Source organism: Protopterus annectens, chromosome 1.part0 (genome assembly GCF_019279795.1).
Source record: "Protopterus annectens isolate FY-2018-M chromosome 1.part0, PAN1.0, whole genome shotgun sequence".
Classification (NCBI taxonomy): Eukaryota; Metazoa; Chordata; order Ceratodontiformes; family Protopteridae; genus Protopterus; species Protopterus annectens.
Window position 1 is genome coordinate 217,503,857 of NC_056725.1, and position 14,282 is coordinate 217,518,138.

The following is a 14,282-nucleotide window of genomic DNA, read 5'->3' on the forward strand; positions in this document are numbered from 1 at the left end:
ATATTACTGTTTTCTGAACATAATATATACTTAAAATATGTATGGGGCTACGCCCCCTCACCCCTGATGTGGTGGTGGTGCCCCTCACACCCCCCCCCCTTACTATATATACTAACTCCAGGGTTGCACTACAGTGGGGAAAAGGACATATATAACTTCTGTTATATGTTATATATTATGAAATGTGTTTCAGTGAATTGAGTTTTCAGTGAATTGTGCTTTCAGTGATTTGTGTTCAGTCATTTGAGTTTCAGTGAAATGTGCATTCAGTGAAATGTCCTAGACCCATCTACACACCAGTACATGGTTGCAAAATGAACTGTGGAGTGTGGTGTGTAACCCATGTTGTAAACACATTCCAATTATTTGGGAAGGTGGGATATCTATGTTGGTGAAGGGTAGTAGGCACATATTGGTATGTAGGTTAGGTTGGATGACAAACAACATAGCATACAGGGCTGGTATAGAACACATTTGGTCGGTAAACACTGTAGATGGGTAGTTTCATTTGGAATGTAGAGGCCACTGAGCCCCCATATGGGAACAAAGGGACCAAGGTGTCCACCCATGGACAGTCATGACAGCATCTACACGGTCATAAAGGTGCCTGGGCTGTGGGCTGAGCATGAAAAACATGCATGTCTAACCTTGTGTATGTGTACTGCATGCCTCCAGGTGATGTAGTACATACCCCATGTCTCTGTGGATTTTCCTATGCATCAGATCCTGGACCTAACTGTGGATGACAGAAATATGTCTGTGTGTTCTCCTTGGGGGGGCACCATCCCCTGAGGTGGTTTCACATGAAGGTTGTGCAGGAACAGTAGATAATGAGGTTCCATGGTGGATTGCAGATATGATGTGGCCTGGTAACATGTCCACATTAGGTGGGAGAGGTGTTTCTGCTGGCAAATATCCTCTACACATACTATTGTATCACTGTCATGGAACATATGTGGGTTGTAATAGTCCACACAATCCCAGAACATGTCCAACAGCATGTATAGATATCCCCAATAACACAGAATGGCAGATGTGTAGCAATCACATAGCAAGCATACCACATGCATATGTAGAAACACAGTGGCAGTGACAATGGCATGCAGGTGAAATACTCTGTAACAGGCCAGCCATTCCAGTGTCCCCACAGGGAGCATGTCTATAAACACATAGCAGAAAGTGTTGTACAATACAATATGTGTCCCAATGGTAGATAAACCAGAGCCATACCACTTGCATTGTGTGAACATTAAGTTGGAGCTGATATGGTGGTGGGAGACTGATATGTATATTGTATTATGGTAACCATGCTATATGAGTTACTCAGACATATTTCCATTTTTATGTCTTTCAGGGACAATGGCAAATCCAAGGAATCCAGCCTACAGTGCCGCTGAGGATGACATCATACTCAACAGCCTCATCCAGCACTATCATGAGCGCACCGCCATGTGGAATGATGTGGATCGCAGGGTAAATGAGGTGGGCATGCACAGCCGTACTTATGAGCAGGTCTGCCATCATTGCAGTGACCTGCTCTACCATGTACATCGCCATGCCACTGCCATGCAGGGTGACCACCTCACAACAGGGGGGGCCATAACATCCATAGCCCCCTCACTAGAGTTGAGGAGCTGCTCATGAGCCTGGTGGCACCTGCCCGCCCACAAGAGCTACAGACCTATACAGTCATGGAGATGGGTGCTACCCATACAACAGACATGGAGCATGCAGGTAAGGTTCCAAGGAATATCAGTAGACCACTGTTGTGTATGCATCTGTACAGGTAGATCATGCATATGTGAGATGTAGAGTCTATTGCTGTGCAGTATTGATAATCAGTTGTGCATAATCTGTAGTACTGTGGACTTCAGCTGTTGTTTTACTATAATATTGCACCCACCCTGTAGCAATGCTACAGCTGTAGCCACTGACATCAAACTCTATCTCATCTCAATGTAGGTACCTCTGGGATACCAGCAAGGCAGTGGCCTGATGCTGGTGCATATGATTTAAGGTCATGCTTGGCAATACACTGTGCATGTCATAGCTACGTTGTAGGCCATGTACACATGTAACACACCTACTCATAATGCATGCTGTACACATTCACTGACAGAGTACACACCTCACTAATGGGATTACCAGTCTCAAACACATGCAATACACATACCATCTCAGACAACTGTGGCTACACTCCAGTGCACATTGCCCAGGCACAGGTGACATCTGCCTAACTTACACAGCTATGTCATACACAGAGCAGTTGAACATGCTACACATTAGGAAATCCCAATCCCTCTGCAAACGCATGCTGCAGGGTCCTAAACCTCATCAGCATATTAAACAGAACATACTGGAGGGATAGGGCCCTATCCTGGGGAATTTACACACTCTGGAACAGATACCCATTCATGTCAGGCAACGCTACTCATTGGCCCTCTTTACAAAAACACTTGACAACTGGATGGGAAATGGGGAATTCACCCTGGGTAGTATGTCTGTGCCACAGCCAGATAAGGGCACAGGGGAATAACATTATTGGTTGGTGCATGTCTGGGAACCCCTGTGGCTAGGCTTATGTAGGCCCCAGGACCAATAGACTAGTACTCACCTATGAACCTATGTGTACCACAGGCAACATCAGCCAGGGCTCACTACAGATATGATCTGCATAATGGTGGGACATTGCCAAAGCCATGTGTTGCAATATGTTCTGATGTACCAGCACCATGTTGGGGAAGTCCAAGAAGATGCAGTTATGATACATGTGCTGCACAATCCACACCTCACCCCAATCCAGTGATGATATCCCCATCTGTACATTGCTGGTGCCACTGTACACCTGCACATTTGCCCTGTATTGGCAGGGAATATGCCAGTACACATGCTGTTCCTAGTTTGGGATACTGCAATATGACACATGTGTAGGACACAGATGTTGGGCATTTGAAATGTAGCAGGAGATGGTGAGGGTGTGTCATCCTGAAACACAACAGTTCACTGGATGGGAGAGAAAAATCCACTAAGAATGGCTGTATCTGCACACAGTCAAAGTCATGAAGTGTGGCAGACATAACCCTGACTCCACAGCACTAGTGCATGTGTTTAGCATGCAAACATGCAGGTTTGGGGAACATTTGCAGGTCTGACTGACCAACTACTGGCTCAGGATGATGGCCCATGCTACTATACCCCTGCCAGGTATTGTGACCGCAGTACTACACATAACAGTTATTGCTACACACCATTATGATATGTGTGTGTGCACATATGCACCCACAAATGGTATGCATCCCAATCAGCATCTGCACAACTGACACATATGGCTTGTAATGCAATTGATTGCCTAGGTTATATGTCACATATTAGGTATGTGTAGTGTTGCCATATGCAGTAGTGTTGCACCATGGCATGTCATGGAAGAGGGTGCCATGTCAATAATGGTCTGTACACTCACCATAGGTACTGTAAATTGTGTCTGTTGTCAGTCTAATGGTATTCTATCACTCATACATGCACCATTGATGATGACATATGTGAATACACATCAGGCATTCACAAACCACATGTGTCCACATATAATCCGGAAACACACAGAGGCTGTGAGTAGCACAGTACATGCCAGGGTGCTGAACAGATGCAAGCAATGCTGTGGACATGGGTGCAGTGTGTTCCAGGGGAGGGTCATCACCTACTAACAGAAGCCATGCATCACAGCCATGTATAATGTTGGTAATGGGGATTGACTACAGATTGACTACAGTTGCACTGCATGCTTTTGAGCACCACATATCCTGCATGCTGACATGTGTATAATTACAGGTCTGTGTGTGATAATGTAGTGCACCATCACCTGCTGTTGTGTGTGTTAGGGGGTGCTGGAGTTGTCTGTAGGTGCTTTCTGGTGGAGTGTATGGGTTGTCATGAATGTAGACTGCAAGTATCTGTATGTCTGTGTGTGTGGCAATGTCTGCACACACACGTGTGTGTGTGTGTGTGTGTGTGTGTGTGTGTGTGTGTGTGTGTGTGTGTGTGTGTGTGTGTGTGTATGTGCTGTTTAGCAGTGATGTACAGGTCTTACAGTCAGTTCCCTATTTTCACCTCACAGGAGGCAAGGTGGGGCAGGGTCCCTCCCGCAGGAAATCTGATGTCACTGATACAGACAGTGACCATGAGGATAGGTGTGTTGAGGCACAGGCAGGGTCATCAGGGGCTGACACTGGGCCATCAATTGACATCCCACAAGTTTCCACCCCATCCACGCACACAGTCACACTGCCTCTACATACTTCATCACCATTGAACTTAGCTGAGTGACAGTCTATGGTTGGCATTGGCCAGGACAGTGTGGTATCCATGGCATGTGCATCAGGACACAGCAGCCATAGCCAGATGTCTGGCAGGGTACCACATAGGCAGATGTTCAGGGGTGCTTGTCAGAGCACTGCTGGTCATCATGCCCCTGGCAGACATGCCACATGTATATCTACCACACACATGTTCCAGGCTGTCATGGAGGCACAGGTATGAATGGAACGATACACCAGGCAGGGTCTAAGGGTGCATAAGGCTCATCACACCTCTGTAAATGACAGCATCCGTGATTTAGCAGGTACCATTCGTAATTACACCAAGGTCATGGATAGATAGTGGGGTGAGACATTGGATCTTATCAACAATGTCATGTCCATGTGTCAGGACCATGCTGGATGATTGCCATGGCCACATGGACATATGCCAGCATCATCAGCAGCTGGTGGTCACCATGGACATCCCACCAGTCACAGCCTCTCACATAGTGGCAGTACCAGCCCCAGCACTGAGGGGGACTGCTGTCCACAGACCGTCATAGCAGACCACATGCACATAGCCCTAGCCAGTCCCAGGAGGGACCTGGATCCAGTGTACGTTTGTCAACCTCAGGGGACAGTACCCTATCTGGCTTTGTACCTGATAGTCCCTGTGGCACACCTGCCAGGAACAGGTCCCATGTCTGTGGCCGGAGACAGTGAACTGCAAACCCTGCCAGGTACAGTCTGTAACTGTCTCACAAATCCCCATATAGGGTAGCCACATGGTGAAACTGTGTGCATGCAGACACGCATATCAACAACAAACCTAGGGCAACCACATACCTGCACATACAACTTCACCATTGGCCCATAATACTACTCAGCCCCCTCACACACACAAACACATGTTGTCAATTGTATGGCTCAGCCTAGGCCTATGGCAAACCAACAATACACCCTGTGCATATGATGATACCTGTGCCACATCCTGTCATCCATAACATCAATGCAGGGACAGGCTAACATGGTTCTGATGCACAGGGTGACTGTACAACAGTGTAGCAATGGAATGCTTTGTAGCATGTTGTCAGCAGTAAAGTGAAATGCTAACATCCTGGAAGGTGTTGCTGAGCAGCCATGATGCATTATAGTTGTAATTAACAATGTTGTATTGTTTTCACAATTATCTATTCTGAATGTGTTGTGGTTGTCCATGTGCCACATGGCTGATGGGTGTAGTGGTGTCAGCAGGCCTTCTACAGTGGGTGGCAAACATGATATGGCTGGGTACAACACACAGAGCCTTTGGTTTGGATGCAATACAGATACAAGACTGTACACATGGAGGTATGTCTCCATGCAGGTAACACATCTGTTGCCCATGTAATCCCATCAAGACAGGATAGGCACAACCACACATTGGTATATATGCAGTCTGCTATTTGAATGACATTGAACATGCTAGCAGCAGGGTGTATGTCCCTTTCCCCACTCTACTGCAATCCAAACCTCAGTATCATGGGTCATGCCACTGCCAGTGGTATAGCCCTACCTTTAGGAGTGTGTGAGGCACTCTACTACTGTGAATGATGTAAACAACAACTAACCAACCTGATAACATACACTATACAGTATTACAGACAGCTATGTGAGGGGATAGATGCAACAGTAACTGCAATGATGGTGGATGTATCCACAACAGCCACACCCAGTGAGTTATAGCAATCCCAGCATTACTGCACACCTCTACAGTGTGGAGGAGGGCATTAACACATCTACGATTGTGAAGGACTGTATGTCCACGGGATGGCACCTGTGGAATGTTGGCATTTGCCAAGCAGTCCTAGAGAAACATATTCTGTAAATGGAGGTAGACCTGTTAACATCTACACACATTCCTACATGTGGGATGGTGTACAAAAGCCTGCTATGATCTACATAGGCTGTGTAAATGTACTAACCCTCATCTACACCTGCCATGATTGCTTCAAAGAGGTATACCAGGTTCAGGTGGCATTCTCTGCCTTTGACAAGTCCAACATTGGTGGGGTCCAGGGTTTTAAGATTACCAGTGACACTGGCCATGGGTACAGTGTTGATATGTTCCATGTCTCTACAGATCAGGCTCATCAGGCTACTGGGTGGTAGTTCCAAGCTGACATGGTGGATTTGTGGTTGTCCTTGGTAACAGTGATGAATCCATTGTCAGGTGTAGGCCTGTTGGATCGTATGAGGGATCCCAGCTACTTACTGAGCCTGCCCAGGGGGTCCCCCAAGCATGACACTTCACTTGAATGTATTGCATGATATGTTACTGATGCCAGCCTGACATCATACAGGTGGGATGGAGTACTGTTAACAAGTACTGCCCTTGTCATGTAAGGTCCTGGTTATGGGATCTGCTAAAGTTGATAGTGTATTGCAGGCCAGACATATGTGGCTGTGGGGGGTGGGATACCTATTCGTGCCAGACGTATGTTGTTTGGGTCTCTCAAACCCATTAATGGTGCATGTGGACATATATGTTTTGGTGATGTTCCCAATTTCATCTACAAATGTATGTCCCTATATACCTATATAGATATATATGGGTTTACCTTTGAAAGAGAGAAAATCATTTCTCCAAATGTCCCTTTCTGCAAACTGAAAGGACAAATCTGACATTTTGAATCACACCGAAGTTCGAAACTCAGCAAATTGAGAAGCAGTTTTGCTGATTTTCGAACTACAAGTTGGAATACATATTGTAATGCAGGAGGGCATGCCCCCCATGGGGGTGGCTGTGCCCCCATATCCCCCTACTTTGATATTCTAACTCCAAGATCGCACTACAGTGGGGAAAGGGACATTTTCCCGATCCCCACTATAGTGCAATCCACACCCAAAATGCCAAATCTGCAATGAATGAATGCCGCTCATTGCACATTCGATGCATTTATTTCAAGATTTTGCAATCTTGAAGACTTACTTTCGACCTTCCAGCTTTCGGAGAAATGATTTTCTCCATTTCAAAGGTAAACCATATATATATATATATATATATATATATATATATATATATATATATATATATATATATATATGTTCTCTGTTGCATACCGTCTTCTCAGAGGTGATCTCTGTCTAACGTACAGAGCCATGTCCAACCCAGAATTGTTGAACATGCTCCATCTTAGCCAAACCAAATCTACTTAGCTACACGCTCTAGGGATATAAACCTCAACACAACAATGAATAGAACATGCTGGAGGGATAGATTCCCTTTGCAGAGACTTCCCTTACTATGGTAAAGGGTCCTGATCTACATAAGACAGAGTCCCTCACTATCACCCTTCAAGATGAACCTTGATGAGTGGATGGGTAACAAAGTTCACACCGGGGATCACACCAGCAGCACTACTAGATAGGGGCCAAGGGTACTAGTTGCTAGTACAAGGGTCTAGGGAACTACTAAAGGGGAGGTGAATACCGCACAATGTGGCTGGGCTAATATATGCCTTCGGGCAGATAGCCCAGTACCAACCTATGAACCTATATGCTTACATGCCATGTCATATAGCTGTTCAGACACTGACATCCATATAAACAGAGGAATACAACTGTGAAACAGTTATACTAATACAGTAGTCTGGAAAGGTTCACAACTGTTGCTGTCCAGGCCAAGCCCTTTGATTTGTGCATTAGTGAGGATAGACAGGGCCACAGGATACCAAGCGATCAACAGTATGTAATGCAGATGTACAGTTCAGCAGCCTCTATCTACACTCTGTACAAAATCAGTAGGTGGTAAAGATGTCATGTGACAAAATGGGTTGTAACTGTTACATAACAAGGCATAACTGACACTATCACATGCACATTGACAAACAAAACTGTCTGTATGGCAGGAGGCAGTAGGCTTGCATTAACCTAAGATATGTAAGTAATGTAAATATAGGTGAAGTATACAGTACTGTACTTCCAGATACCTTAAGGCAGCTCACCCCTGATACCCCCACATATTTTAACAGCCTAGGTAATTTATGGTGCTCCCCCCTAGTCATTAATACAGGGCCGTATACTACACTGGCCTCTGAAGTGCATAAGAGCGCACATGTATTGTGTAGGTGACACCCACACATATATGGCTCCAGCTCCACTGTATGTTTGGGGGATACAGCAGGCATGGACTGATGGCAGCAATGGTAGTGTGATGTACTCACAGCCCGCTATGGAACAACCCCCGACAGCATGTCATATGTGCAAAGCTTGATATGTAGGTTGGGAGGCAGACACACATGTGGAGAACTGTTGCCATACACTAAGCAAGTTGCTGGTGTTACAGGATAGTCTGCAACATACGCTTAGTCAGAGTACTGACGTCAGAAAAAGAAATGGATGTAGCCATGTACTGATAGCACTCAACACACACACTGCCAGTGAAATATCTGACACAGAACCTGTGCGGTGGACAGACAACACATGATAGGCACACCTCTGGCCACCAGGAGGAAAGGCCCAGAGTTGAGAGCTATGCACTCAGACTGCATTCCAAGGTAAAGTTGTTTGTACATACACACCCTGTAACACCAGTGCTATACAAAACATAATACAACTCTACTCACACTCTGTCTGTAGTTCCTGAACCTCCTACGGATATGTAGCTGCCCTGAGTGTGCAGGTTCTCCTGTAAGAGGTATTGCTACCTGCTGTCTGTAACACTGATGCCCACACACAGGAAGGATGTCCATCACACAGGAAATGTAAAGGGACCACACCCACATGATGTAGGGATTTATATTGGGGAGTTGCCATGACAGTGGTACATGGAAGTACTACACATGTTTAATCATATATATATGGCTATCTGGATAGGTATATTTACATATATTTCCACCATATGTCCTGGACATGGAGTGTAGCCCTACCCCAGCCAATATAGTCCCAAAGTCGCAGTGTAAGGGGATGTCAGGTATGTATAGCAGGAATATTAGTACACTATTGCTACTGTCATTGGGATTGTCTTCACAGACATGGTGTATGTGGAAAGTCACATCTGCTTATAACATGTGTGCCATTGGCTACTGACAGACATCCTAAGGAAATCATTGTAAAGTACCACTGCTAGCATGTAATGCCCTTGTTTACTGCAGTAGAGATATTGGCCAATATATGTGCAAATTCTGACACACCCAGTACAGTCCAGATGTATACACATAAGCCCTAAGTGCACAACATGTGTACCATGCCTGATGATATGGATGTAGACAGCTATGTAGATGGTTATAACACATAACGAGTGGTATACATTTGCCACCATAGGTTATGCATTCACACTCTCCTGTCTGGCCTGACACATAATGACTGCTGGTACAGGGGTGCCATGGCCACATACCACCCACTAGATATTGCCATACATCTGTACAGCATCCCACTGCTCTGTCTGACATACGTGACTTTTAAGGGAGGCACAGCAGCAGTGCATCTGGCAAGTATCTGCACATGACATCTCACTGGGTAAGTACACTAAGCTGCTAAGCATGTAACAATGCACTGTGCAGGCTACAGGTGGTCTGGCCCAACACTGACCTACATCTCCTATGGGGGAATGCACATGTACCTGCATATATAGCAGGCTCAACAGGCATGTCACAGCACAGGGTAAGATACACCTGTGTGAAAGTGCATAACCACAACCAATGTGAACACAGCCACAGCCACATATGGTAAGCTAGCATAATATTCCAGTATATGGACTATCTGTTCTACACCATCCTCATATGTGCCACTCACAGAATGACCCTACATATAATGGGCTGCTACACAGTTTGGTCTGATGGCTGTCTGTGGTATGGGACATGTGTGTGTATGGCCGTAGAAACATGTACGCCAATACGGTACCATGCAGTGGGGCAGCATGTAACATCAGATAGGAGGGGAACTAGAACAATGACATCTACTACAGTCTGTACACAGGCTAAAGTACATGTTAACAATACACACGCTGCCGATATTCACCATAAGTACACAGACCTCAGTACTGTGCAAACATCCACAGAATGTCCAGGTTATGTCATGAAGTATAACCTCTACTGTACATAGCATGTGTAGCAGTCTGATATATCACTGGCTTGTTATCAGACATGATGACACTAATTATGGTGGATGGCACATATGCACCACTTCTTGCACTACATATGTACAAAGGTTGACAGAGGTGTGGCTGAAAGCACATACACAGGGCCAATATTGACATGTTGCTGTGATACCCTCATACATTTACTGTTGTAACAGGGTTTGTAGCAACATATGTCTTATGAGGGATATGAAGTCAGTAACTGTCACTGTCTTCATCATCTACAGACTGCAATCCTCACACTGCCTTCTGCAGTCCACAGATAGATGCTCTGTGGCTAACACATGAAACCAAAGGCACAACACTGGCCAGTCTGCAGATGACCCTGCAGATGGGGATTCCTCATAAACATGGAACTGACATGGCAGGTATTGCGACATGTACGACAGCCATATCCAGACAAGCACTGTTAAACCAACATTACTCCAAATGCAGTATAGTAGCACTTACAGGCTGTAGTCAGGTCAGGCACATCCCCCTCCTGTTAATTTCCTCAGTGTATGTTGTTAGAGGTAAATCCCCAATCCATCTGAGATGCTGTTTGCCAAACAACAGATTTAGTTCCTGCTCACAGTGAATGAAAATGGCCAACACCACCATGATGTTCCTAGATATTGGAGTGTGTTTCCATGCAATTGGCTATGGGAATGCTACCACAGCTGTTCCACATGCAATCAGTTCGGGGAGAGCTACAATTTGTGCAGAGGCCATCAGCTGATCATGAGCATCACTTAAAATACACATGCTGCTGCTAAACAAAGCAGGTGAGGGTCACCACATCCACCAGAGAGGGGGTGGGAGAGGCAGACAAAGGCAAATACCTCTCAGGGAGGGGTGGAAGAGTAAAACTGGAGTGTATTTGTGTCACACACCTACCGGCACAGGTTATTAAACCTCCGACAACTATGTAGTGCTATCACAGTTAGATGCAGTTATTGGATGCGCCACATGGGTTACCTGTTGTTGAGCACTCAGAACATATATGTAATGGTGAGTGACATTTCCAACAAAAAAAACAAAAGCACCACGACAGAAGCAGCAATGAGAGGCAAACTTTGAATGAATGTTTTTTTCATTCATTCAAAGTTTGCCTCTCATTGCTGCTTCTGTCGTGGTGCTTTTGGTTTTTTTGTTGACTTGGCTTTCTGGTGGATTATTTGACATCTCCAACAAGGATACGGTAGATATACGGTAGGTGATGTACACGTGCCTGTCCACATGAACAGGTGCCAGTGTCAACACAGCCACCCTCTCACAGGGATGCACACACATTGACACACTTGGCAGGGCCAGGAGTACAACTCATCAGTAGTGGGATTGCCACAATATATCATTGTGCAGGTATCACATGCATCACACGGGTCATACAGAGGTCATAAGGGCAAAGATTATGAGGAGGTGTCAGACATCAGACAGCATGCTTCAGTATGCCCATGAGGGTTGTAGTGAGTGTGGATGTGGACATACACACCATACAACACACACACAAATACACTGGTGCCAATACTGACATGCATGGGTGCATGTCTGCATGGGTGTGTGGTGGTCAACTGTGCCAGCAGGCTATACAAGGGTAGGTGATGGGTATACCTTGACATCAGGCCACATGACAATGGTCTGCATTGTGGCTCAGGGTTGTAGTTTCTGCATTTGCCCACACAGATGGGTATTGTATCCCCCATCCAGTCAGCTGGGTGACTATTGTGTGTGGCCAATGCTGTGCGTCACCTGCCATGTATGTGTTCCTTAGTCCATAACATGGATGGTGTCTAGGATGCGCACACCTCCCACATTCATGTACAGTGACATGTGAAATTGTACCTGGAGTGTCTGGCCCATGTTGTGAACATGGATTACCATCAGATGTGCCAGTCTTGCCCACCTGTGGCAGGAACTGGTAATGGGCAGCAGGTTTACCCTGCACCTACATTGATAGCTTGCTAACAGCAATGCCTGGTGTCAGTGGCATCTATCCATACAGGGCATGTTTTCAAGCATGGTAAGTCTATAATGGGTAACATGTGAAGGCACCATAGATGGTGCAGGTGTCCATTGGGGAACATGGGGGAGGTGCACTCTCTGCATGTACGTGCATATTGGACAGATGTGAAGGGTGACATGCCCTCTGTAGCCTACTGCTATCACTCAATAATCACTATCGGAGGCCAATATGCAGTGTACTACCCACATATTGCTGTTGCCTAGGCATGTCTGTGTATGAGACATGGGTTGAGAGTGTGCTCTGGGTAATACTGGGGTTGCTAACTGTGATTGCCTGGCCTTGATGTCACATGTATGAATATGGCTTTGCACCCCAGCCTCTCAGCTATTTTACATTTGTTATCTCAGTATGGTTGACATTGTGATATATAGTAGGGCTACCATATAAGAAATATTCAAAACCCACTCCACATTGGCCACACACTCACCACCACCTCTATACAGGATACGAGTTACAAGCACACATGCGCACACCTGTCATGTCTGGAAGTAGAACCCCTAACTAACTAGTTTATTACACTACAGCACTACGCAGTTATAGTGTACGTCATGGACATTACTAGAGTACTTATTCCCCAAAGGTGTATTTCACAATGAATGACATCAGCAGGATTACCAAAGTAGGGCATTTCAAATGTACTGCAAGTGAGTAGCCTAAAATGCATTGCACCCTGCACAGACAGTGAGACACACACAAAATATCCCTAACTGACATATGTGGGTAGAGAACCCCAGACTGAGGGCTATATCACACTACAGCATGGAGCTGTTATAGGACACACCATGGGGATTACTAGAGAATTCCTTCCCCAAAGGTGTATTTCACAATAAATGACATCAGCAGGATTACCAAAGTAGGGCATTTGGAATGTACTGTGAGTGACTAGCCTGTAATGCATTGCTCCATACAGAGACATTGGAACACACACAAACCATCCAGAACTGCCATGGGTGGGGATGGAACCCTACCACAGTTCTAAATCACACACAAAAAGTATGCAGTTACCAGACGCACTACAGAGATTACTGGGCTGCAACCTTCCCAGAGGTGTATTTCTAGGTGGGTGATATCAGCAGCCTTGCTAAAGTTGAGTATATGAATTGCAAGGAGTGTGAGTACCCTAACAAGCATTGTTCTCTTCTCAGTCAGACAGACACACTTGCCAAGGCTGGGGTTAGAACACCTACCTAACTACTTTATCACACTACAGCAGTATGCAGTTATAGTACGCGCTATAGAGATTATTGGGATATAACCTTCCCAGAGGTGTAGTTCTAGGTGAGTGACATCAGCAGCCTTGCCAAGGTTGAGTATATGAATTATAAGGAGTGTGAGTACCCTAAAAAGCATAGCTCTCGACACAGTCAGACAGACACACACACAGTTGCCAAGTCTGGTGTTAGAACTCCTACCCAATTAGTTTATCACACTACAGCAGTATGCAGTTATGGGACACACCATGAAGATTACTGGGCTACAGCTCTCTCAAAGGTGTATTTCACATTGGATAACCTCAGCAGGCTTGTCATAGTAGAGCTATGGGGAGGGCTGTGTGTGCATGGGCCATAACCCATTCATCTAGGGGTTGACATGCCACATGCGGGCACACATGGGGTCATAAGTGACAGGTACATGTATACAGCTACTAGATGACTACTTCCTTGTACGGTCATGTTGCACAGCTGGCACATGGACCACATAGTCTGTAATGCTGACAGATACTGGTGGCTATTATCTGCAGTGGGTGACATCTGCACCTCATGTGCTTGGGGCCCTTTGGCTGTGTGCTAGGTGGGACAGGCCTGGATGGCTCCTTGTCACCGTCACCCTCTTCCACACATGTATGTCCATCTGCCTTTGGCTTATTATA